We start from the raw sequence: 9,051 nt of genomic DNA, 5'->3' as shown, positions 1-9,051 counted from the left end.
AGGTCAAAATTCATAACGTACGGGAACACGTTTTGGCTGTATATGCACGTGGTTGGAGTATTATAATTAATCATCTTGATCAGCAAAACTTGATGGAATCCAAATTAATAATAATAGCCCACATGCACATGCACATGTACATGCACATGCACATGCATGCATAAAAATATTAGTATAAATAGCATGAAGGTGCAATGGAGAAAAATCACTTGAGCGAACCAATTTCTTCTTCTCTCTCAAATACCTACTTAATTACCCATCATAATCATTCATCAAGATCATCAAGATCAAGATGACTAGCAGCACTGATGTGAATGCCGGATACTGGTACTGGAACGGTGAGTTGCAGCCGGAGAACATTGATTTCAGCCTTTTCACCCATCTTTTTGCTGCCTTTGCTGGTGTCAATGACACCTACCAACTCAGCTTTCCAACCAATCAGCTTCGAACCTTCGCCAAAACCGTGAAGAACAACTCTGATATTAAAGCCATTTTATCCATCAGTGGAGACACTGATCCTTCCATTTTTGACACAATCGCTAGCGATTCTGATTACCTTAAAACATTCATACATTCCTCCATTGATGTAGCCAGGGAATTTGACTACGATGGCCTTAGCCTCCACTGGCAGTATCCCAACACGACCGATCAGATGACCAACCTTGCCACACTCCTCAAAGAGTTGCGAGCTGCCGTGGATAAAGACGCTGATGATCGCCCTGGCGAAGCCAAGCTGCTTCTAACCGCAGCCGTCTATTACTCCCCACAGTATACGTTGACGTCCGTTACTTATCCCATTCAAGCTATCTCAGATAGCTTGGACTGGATCAACGTAATGGCCTATGACTTGTATACCCCTCTCCCTGATTCCTCACCCTATTCTACCGCGCCGCCTGCCAATTTGCACACTCCATCAGGCGCTGAACCAATTATTAACGTGGATGCCGGCGTCCGTGCTTGGATTTATGCAGGCGTGCCGGCCAACAAATTAGTCCTCGGCCTTTCATTTCGTGGCCGCAGTTGGCTTCTGAAAAATGCTGATGACCATGAAATATCCTCAGAGGCTAATGGACCTGCGACTGAAGTAAGTGACCCCATACCTTATTCCCAAATCCAGAAGTTTATAGACAACGGTGGCGCAGAAGTGACTGATCCCTCCTACGTCATACAGTATTGCTATGACGGGACGACCTGGATTGGTTATGATGGTAAGAAGAGCATCTTATATAAGGTTAGATATGCAAAGGACAAAGGATTGCTTGGTTACTTTGCGTGGCATGTGGGCGACGACGACACTGCCTTGACTCTTTCAAACCAAGGTAATTTATATTTACTATATTTTTCTCTTTCGATTTCTACTCTTCAATCCATCATTATCCATCCTATAACCCTAACTTATTAAATCATTTTTACTCTTAATATATTCTCGCAGCTTCCCGAGCATGGAACGAAGAAGATGTGGCACGTGTTTAATTAGAAGCTAGCTAGCTTCTATTATCCATATCAAATAAGGCCAATTATCAGTACTTGTGTACGCGTTGCAGGCCAATTTATTATCACTTGTGTTGTTTTGTTTCCTTGATACTGTCTGCTAGTATCCTAGCTGCTTGTTTTTGTAATCCGATTGGATGTGCTCCATATGTTATTTGGAATAAAATGTCATTATTCATATATCTTGTTTTTTCTTGTATTTATTGATAAAGTATTGATTAAATGATTAAATTTACTTTTTCCTTTTAGCTTAAGCTTTTGAAATAATTGGTAATTTAACATATATCATGTTTCTCATACGGCATTCATGCATCCCATCTTATGTTAAAGTTGAAAAAATTCATAATTAAATAATAAATTGCGGAATCATAAAATAAGACACAAAGATTTTATTTGGTTCGGTCAATGACCTACATTCATAGATAAAACCCAAAGGGCTACATTAGGCTCTTATTGAATGAATGTTTACAATATAGAATGCTCTATTTATAAAGCTTATACATAAATGTAATCGTAATTAAATCCCCTAATTTAGGAGGATTAAATCATAATCAAATCCCTAAAATTAGGTTAATCTAATCTTTATCAATTTTCATCAAATCCCTAACTTTAGGGTCATTCAAGTATACTTTAATATTCTCCCTCAAACTCAAGGTGTAAGATCTTGAAACATTATGTTTGATTGATTGATTTTTATTTTTTTATTTTTTTTTTCGAGGCGGTCGGTGACGCTTGAAATAACAATACAAAAGAGGCCATCTATATATGGACCAAAAAATAGAGTCAACTTTAGGTTAAAATGAGAGCCAACTGTGAGCTGAAGTGAGCATGGGTTTTAAACAATACCACAAAGGCCGGGCCTAGGTTTTAAACAATCCAACAAAGGCCGAATAAAAAGATAGCCAACTATGGGCTGAAGTGGGAGCCAATTATGGGCTAAAATGGCTTGGGTTTTAAACAATACCACAAAACCGAGCAAAAATTGGCCAACTATAGGCCAATGGACTTGCAACTTAGCCTCTTTTGATTTTGATTTTTTTGATTTATTTATTTATTTATTTTCACGTGGGCCAACATTTTTTTTTTTTTTTTTTTTTTAAAGATCCAATTCCAAACAGCTCCAAGTATAACAACTAAACTAGGATACAATATTTCTATACTAGAATAGGAATAGCTTTGCACTCAAGTAAGGATAACTCATACTTGTAGCCAAACATACCCCTTCTTCTTCAATTTCTTACCTAAATTTCCAGCACACGCTACTCCTGGCCTCCTACCATGTACATCATACCTCCATGCCTCATAGGACGATGAAAAACACGCCGTTTGAAGTTGGAGGTGAGGGAAACGTTGCTACGCTAGTGCTGGGCCTTGACAACCGTGGAGAAGGCACGGGATCTGAGACGAAATATGAGGGAGATGAAGACGGTGGAGAAGTTGACGCCGGAGAGGATGGCTAAGGTGGTTGCGCCACTGCACTTCGTGGATTTGTGGCTGGTAGGCAAACCACTGGAGATCAGGTGTGGATTGACGAAAAAGAAGACGAACGGAGGCGATTAAGGCACTGGCAGATCTGGCGGCTTTCGACTGAACGTCAACCGGTTTTTTTTTTTGTTTTTTTTTTTAATAACAAAAAATAAAACAGAATAAATAAAAGGGTTTCTTGATTGTGAAATCAATCAAAACAAAGGATAAGAAACATAAAAGAAAATTGGAATCCAGAATCTAACAAATGGCGATAGCCTTTTTGCTCTGAGGTAAATTTAATCACTTAATCATTACTTTAACACTCCCCCTCACATGTGGGCTCAGACTCTACTTTTAATAGGTAAAGCCCAACACGTGGAATATCTAATTTAAATGGAGGTGAATTGACGAAGTTAAGGTTCAATCCCAAGACCTTTGGCTTTGATACTATGAAGAAATTCATGGGCCTAACTCATCTTATAAAATCAGTTCGATAAGAGATGATTGCTCATTCCTTATAAACATGTCCAAGATTTTGTCCACATGCAATGTGGGATTATTCTTCAACACCCTCCCTTACGTGCATGCCAGTATTTTTCATGGTCCTTGTCACGAGGTAAGTAGTATGTGTGGGCTCCATTTATCCTGTGGTAGGCTTTGATACCCTGAAGAAATTTATAATTAAATAATAAATTGCGGAATCATAAAATAAGATACTAAGATTTTACATGCTTCAGTCAACGACCTACATCCACAGATAAAGTCCAAAGGGCTACATTTAGCACTTATTGAATAAATGTTTACAATATAGAATGCTCTATTTATAGAGTTTATACATAAATGTAATAGTAATCAACTCCCCTAATTTAGGGTGATTAAATCATAATGAAATCCCTAAAATTAGGCTAATCTAATCTTTATCAAATCAAATCTCTAACTTTAGGATCATTCAAATATACTCTTACAAAAGTATTCGTCATTTATTATTTAATTAATATTTCAACACTTTCCCTTAATAAGTAATGCTTTAAACATGCATGGAATATTTAATTAATGATAGCCGCTATTATACACATTAGGGCACCAGAGTTATAAGAATATATATATATGTAATCGTCCCTCCTTCAAATATTTATTGAAGAGAGAGCAGAGTCATAAGAATGAGATCCGAGAGAATCCTTGATGAAATTGCGATGATATGAACAATCCTTGATGAATGAGATGCGAGATAAGAACAATCGTCCCTGTCTGACTTGTCGCTGGAACAGAAATGGATGACTTTCTTTGGTTTTACTAGCTAGGATGTAGAGTTTAATGAGTGGAGCAATCACAATAACTAAAAGCAACCCACAAGTTACACCAATTCTGACAAATCAATGACATTTAGGAACTGAAAAGAGATTACAACTTTTACAATAGTAACTCTCAAATTAACTGTATACCCCCAATTGATTTATGGCTGGTAAAATCTAATGCTATGATTGTAAAACTAGTTGATTGGGGGATTATTTTGGAGGCAATTTGTAGTTGTAAACAGTAGATAGGCTAAAGAGTCTATTTACTGTTTACGTTAAAAGAAAAAAAATTAAATTGCCTGCTCTTCTGGAGGTGAAAAATCACTTCCAATAGTCAGATTTAGCTATTATCAACCATTTGCCTATACAGTTAGAGATGCTCTAAAGTAAACAGAAATTCTGCAGAACCCAAAGAAACTACAGAAAACCACACCAGCTACAAAAGAAACTCAAACCCAACTACTAATCAAAAAAGCAACTCCTCTTAAAATTTGATACTCCAGTTACGGCAAATAAGCAAAGTCTCCTCATTCCTTATAAACTTCCCCTGCCCCCCAATATTCTTGTTCGAACCTCCCAATAAATTGAGTGTAAAATCTGTTCCTCTGTCTTTTGATGACTTCCATACATAACCTCATTTCGGTTCTTCCATATATTATACACAGTGGTGCTCATAGACAATCTGCATATATTGGCAGCAAGGAAGAATTTCTAATTTTATTGTTACCAATACAGTGTATCAAGTTGCAGTGTCTTGAAACAACAAGTAAGGCCTCTGAACAACAAGTCATTTATCTATGCGCTTTCGATCATTGAATACTGGATTTTTCGCCAATGCAAGCGCTGACTTATTGTCAATAAATATTTTCGTAGCATCATCTTCTACCGGCCTACTTTTTACAATTTTAGTGTAGAAGGTATAAGCCAAAATTGGGTTTGGAAATTAGTTTAAGCTTTAAAGAGAAGAAAACCAAGTTGAACTTAATTGAAGCATCATATTCAGGAACACATGTTACTGTTAGCAGTATGCAATCCACAGCTCACAACTTTTTCTTCATAATCTCATTGATGCAGATCTTGCTAGACAATCCCTTTTGGATTTAAGAAAACTCATTGGTATTATCGAAGGGATTACTTAAGGACCTTTATATCTTCAAGAATACTCCTGATTTACAATAATATATTCATCGAGACCTCTAGCAACATTTTAATTGACAATGAAATGAAACCTAAGATATTAGACTTTGGTATGGCTAAAATTTTCATGAAAGATGAATATGAAGCTTAGTAATTTAAGCATTCTGATCAAATAATGATTGAAGTTTAGTAATTTAAGCATTCTAATCAAATAATTAATAGTTATACGGATAATCAATAATTAATATTGCATGCAGTGCTTACGTTACTCCTGAATACGCTAAACGAGGTTTATACTCTATCAAATCTAATGTTTATAGCTTTGGAGTTCTACTCCTCCACATCATAACTGGGAAGAAGAATGCATGTTCTTTTGGTGCGAATGAAGATTTAAAGCTCCTAGAATACGTAAGTTGTTTTAATCATGCTTTTGTCTTTTGTCCTTTTTTGTGTTTTGCTTTTACGATCAGCAAGATTGATATATGATGGTTTCATTTATCTCAGGCATATATATGAGTTGTGGAAATCAGGCAAAGGCATAGAGTTTATGGATCTTGTTAAATCAGACATTTGACCATCTTATCTAAAAATCAATTGGTGTCTAGTGAGGAAAGTCAAATCATTTTATGGTATTCGCAATCGCACCCCACAAAGCATGTTCTAAGAACCGTTCAAGTGAGTAAATCGAGCAGCATTAATATTAAACCTCAACAATTCCTCGCTCAACTCGAACCCATAACCCTGTCTCTAATACCATTTGTTGGACCAGGCCTTTGACCATCTCACCTAAAAATCAATTGGTGTCCAGTGAGGGAAGCCAAATACTTTTATAGCATTCGAAATCGTACCTCGCAAGGCATATTTTAAGAGCCGTCCAAGTGAGGAAAGCAGCATTATTGAACCTCAACATATCCATCTTTGGATGATAAACATTCATCATGTAAACTAATAAGATGCCTGCAAATAGCTCTTTTGTGTGTTCAGGAAAATGCAGTTGATAGGCCATCCATATTGGAGGTTTCTTCAATCCTAAAATGTGAAATTGCTACTCAGAGAATTCCAAAAGTGCCTGCTTTTTCTACAAGAAGAACCCAAGATGAGGAAATAAATCTGAGTTGCTGCTAGAAATTTTTTTCTGTTAATGATGCAACAATTTTCCAATTTATACCCCAATAATTAATTAAGCATGGAGGCCTTTCTGAAATATAGTTTCATGGTGAGGAAAAAAAAAATTCCGTGTTGCAGACAGGGTATTTACATGTCTTTCTTTTCATTGTAAGGACATTTTTAATTTTCGCTAAGCTCTATTAGAACCTCTCAAGAAATGTTATTAATTTGCATTCTAGCATCTATCTCATTTACATTTTCATTAAGTTGGTACGCTTCATCTACCATTAGTTTTTTTTTTCTTCCCATTTTAATTAATTGTGAATGGAACATGCCATTACTCACCAGATTTTGTATCTCCTAATTCTGTTTATTCTTTGCCGGGGATTCAATGCAAAGGAACTTGGATTGGTTAAATGTAATGTGGCTTATCACTACTACTCGCCATTTTCGGCAAACTATGCGCGCGCAGTTGCAGCTTTGCATGATCCAGAGACTCACGCTGATACTGATGATGGCCTTGCTTTAACCTACAAATGCTACTTTTGTAGTAAATTACTGCGTAATTGGATCCAATTGGATTACTTTTGATGATATTGAGGCTGACCAAAATAAGGTTTTATATGTCAAGGAGATGAGCATGCTCGGTTACTGTGTTTGGCATGTCGCCAACGACGACAATTGGGTGCTTTCTCTTGCTGCAGGTAGGGATTATATATTCTCTCTCTTTAATTAGAATCTATAATATTCTTCATTATTTCTATATTACAGTTAGTAGATGATGAAAGATTGATTTTAATATAGAAATTTGATGAATTTGATATTTTTGTGGAAACAGCAAGGAAAAATTGGTTTCGCAGGAATAGGTGGATTCATGAACGTTTGTTCACTCCTCCAAATGAAGTGGGCAGATTGGCGTCTGCAGCAGTGGAGGACTTCAAGGGGTGCAATGCTCCACCAAATGAGGAAGATATCAACAAAGAAATAGAGATCAAGAAGTGGATGCATCCTCCTCAAGGGTGGTACAAGATCAACTGTGATGCAGCTGTAGATGTCAAAAATGGAAGGATGGGAGTGGGTTTAATTCTCAGAGATCACGACAGACGGGTCTTTGCTGCTGGGAGTTACACGCAAATGGGATGGCTAGACCCGACTACTGCAGAGGTGATGGCCACAGTCAGAGCAGCCGAGCTTTGCAAAGAACTGGATGTGAGCAACGTAATTCTAGAAGGAGATGCACAGACAATTATATGGGCGTTACAGACTGGGGAACAGAATGGTAGTAGGTATGACCAGTTAGTAGATGATGCAAGATTGATTTTAAATGCTTTGCCGAATTGGAAACCCAACCATGTACGCTGGAACATAAACGGTGCAGCCCATAGGCTTGCTAGATTAGCAACCAGAAATGTCATAGATTGAGTATGGAGGGATGAGATACCCGATTGTATTTGTGATATTGTTCAAGCGGAGCATATTGCTTCAACCTGATTTTGATATAATGAGAAGTGAACAATTTTTTTCAAAAATAAAAATAAAAAAAGTTCTGGAGAATATAGTTTATTGCCAGGGCCGGCCCAAAGGCTTGGCGACTTAGGCCGTCACCAAGGGCCCCCATTTAATAAGGCCCCAAAAAAAATTTTAATGAGACCTAAAAAAAATTTTAATAAGGCCCAAAAAAAATTTCCATAAAAATTTAAGGCCTCTAATAGTTGTAAATAAGTAATAATTATGGCCCAATTTAATAAGGACCAACATAAAATAAATAAATAATTCATCAGGAAAAAAAAAAAAAAAAAAAACTCTCTAACCAACATCCCAGTCTCTTTGATGGAATTTGGAGAATGAAATATTATTAAAAAACCTATCACCACTACAAGAAATTAGGTCTTTAGGGGCGACTTTAAGTCGCCCCTAAAGACATTAAAGTGGACGCTGTTGGCAACAGCGTCCACTTTTCGACCCTAAAAGTGTCGACCCTAATAGTCCGACCCTAATGATCAAATGTCTGATTATCAGGGTCCACTTAAAAGTCGACCCTAATGATCACTTTTAGAGTCCACTTTATCGCCCCTAAAAGTCGCAATGTTTGGACCCTAAAGATGATGTAAACGGAAGCGAAAGTCGACCCTAATAGTCAAGCAATAGCGTCCACTTTTAGTTAACCATTAGGGTCGACTTTATGGACCCTAATGGCCCTTTTTAAAAAATAATAATAATACCTATTAGCGTCCAAATCAAAGTGGACGCTGATAGTTAAACCAAAAGTGGACGCTAATGGTCCTAAAAAATTAAAAAAAAAAAAAACTAACTATCAGCGTCTACTTAGAGTCGACCCTAATGATGACTTTTAGCGTCCACTTTATCGACCCTAAAAGATGCATGTGTTTGACTCTAAAGATGATGTACACAAAAGAATTAGTCGACGCTAATAGTTGACCATTAGCGTCCACATTTGTGGACGCTAATGGTCCAAAAATATTAAAAAAAATTTGACTATCAGCGTCCACTTTGAAGTGGACGCTGATTAGTTGACCATTAGGGTCCACATTTG

The 9,051-nt window shown here is 37.0% G+C and overlaps 1 pseudogene; it reads left to right on the top strand.

The window, feature by feature from the left end:
* The first annotated feature begins 292 nt into the window (after window positions 1-292).
* Window positions 293-9,051, top strand: part of LOC148584522 (cysteine-rich receptor-like protein kinase 19) — a 46,267-nt pseudogene continuing 37,508 nt past the window's right edge.

The sequence above is a fragment of the Corylus avellana genome, chromosome 7, assembly GCF_965113065.1.
Source record: "Corylus avellana chromosome 7, dhCorAvel1.hap1.2, whole genome shotgun sequence".
Taxonomy (NCBI): Eukaryota; Viridiplantae; Streptophyta; class Magnoliopsida; order Fagales; family Betulaceae; genus Corylus; species Corylus avellana.
Note: the sequence above shows the minus strand (reverse complement) of the source record. Positions and strands in the feature narration are given on the sequence as shown.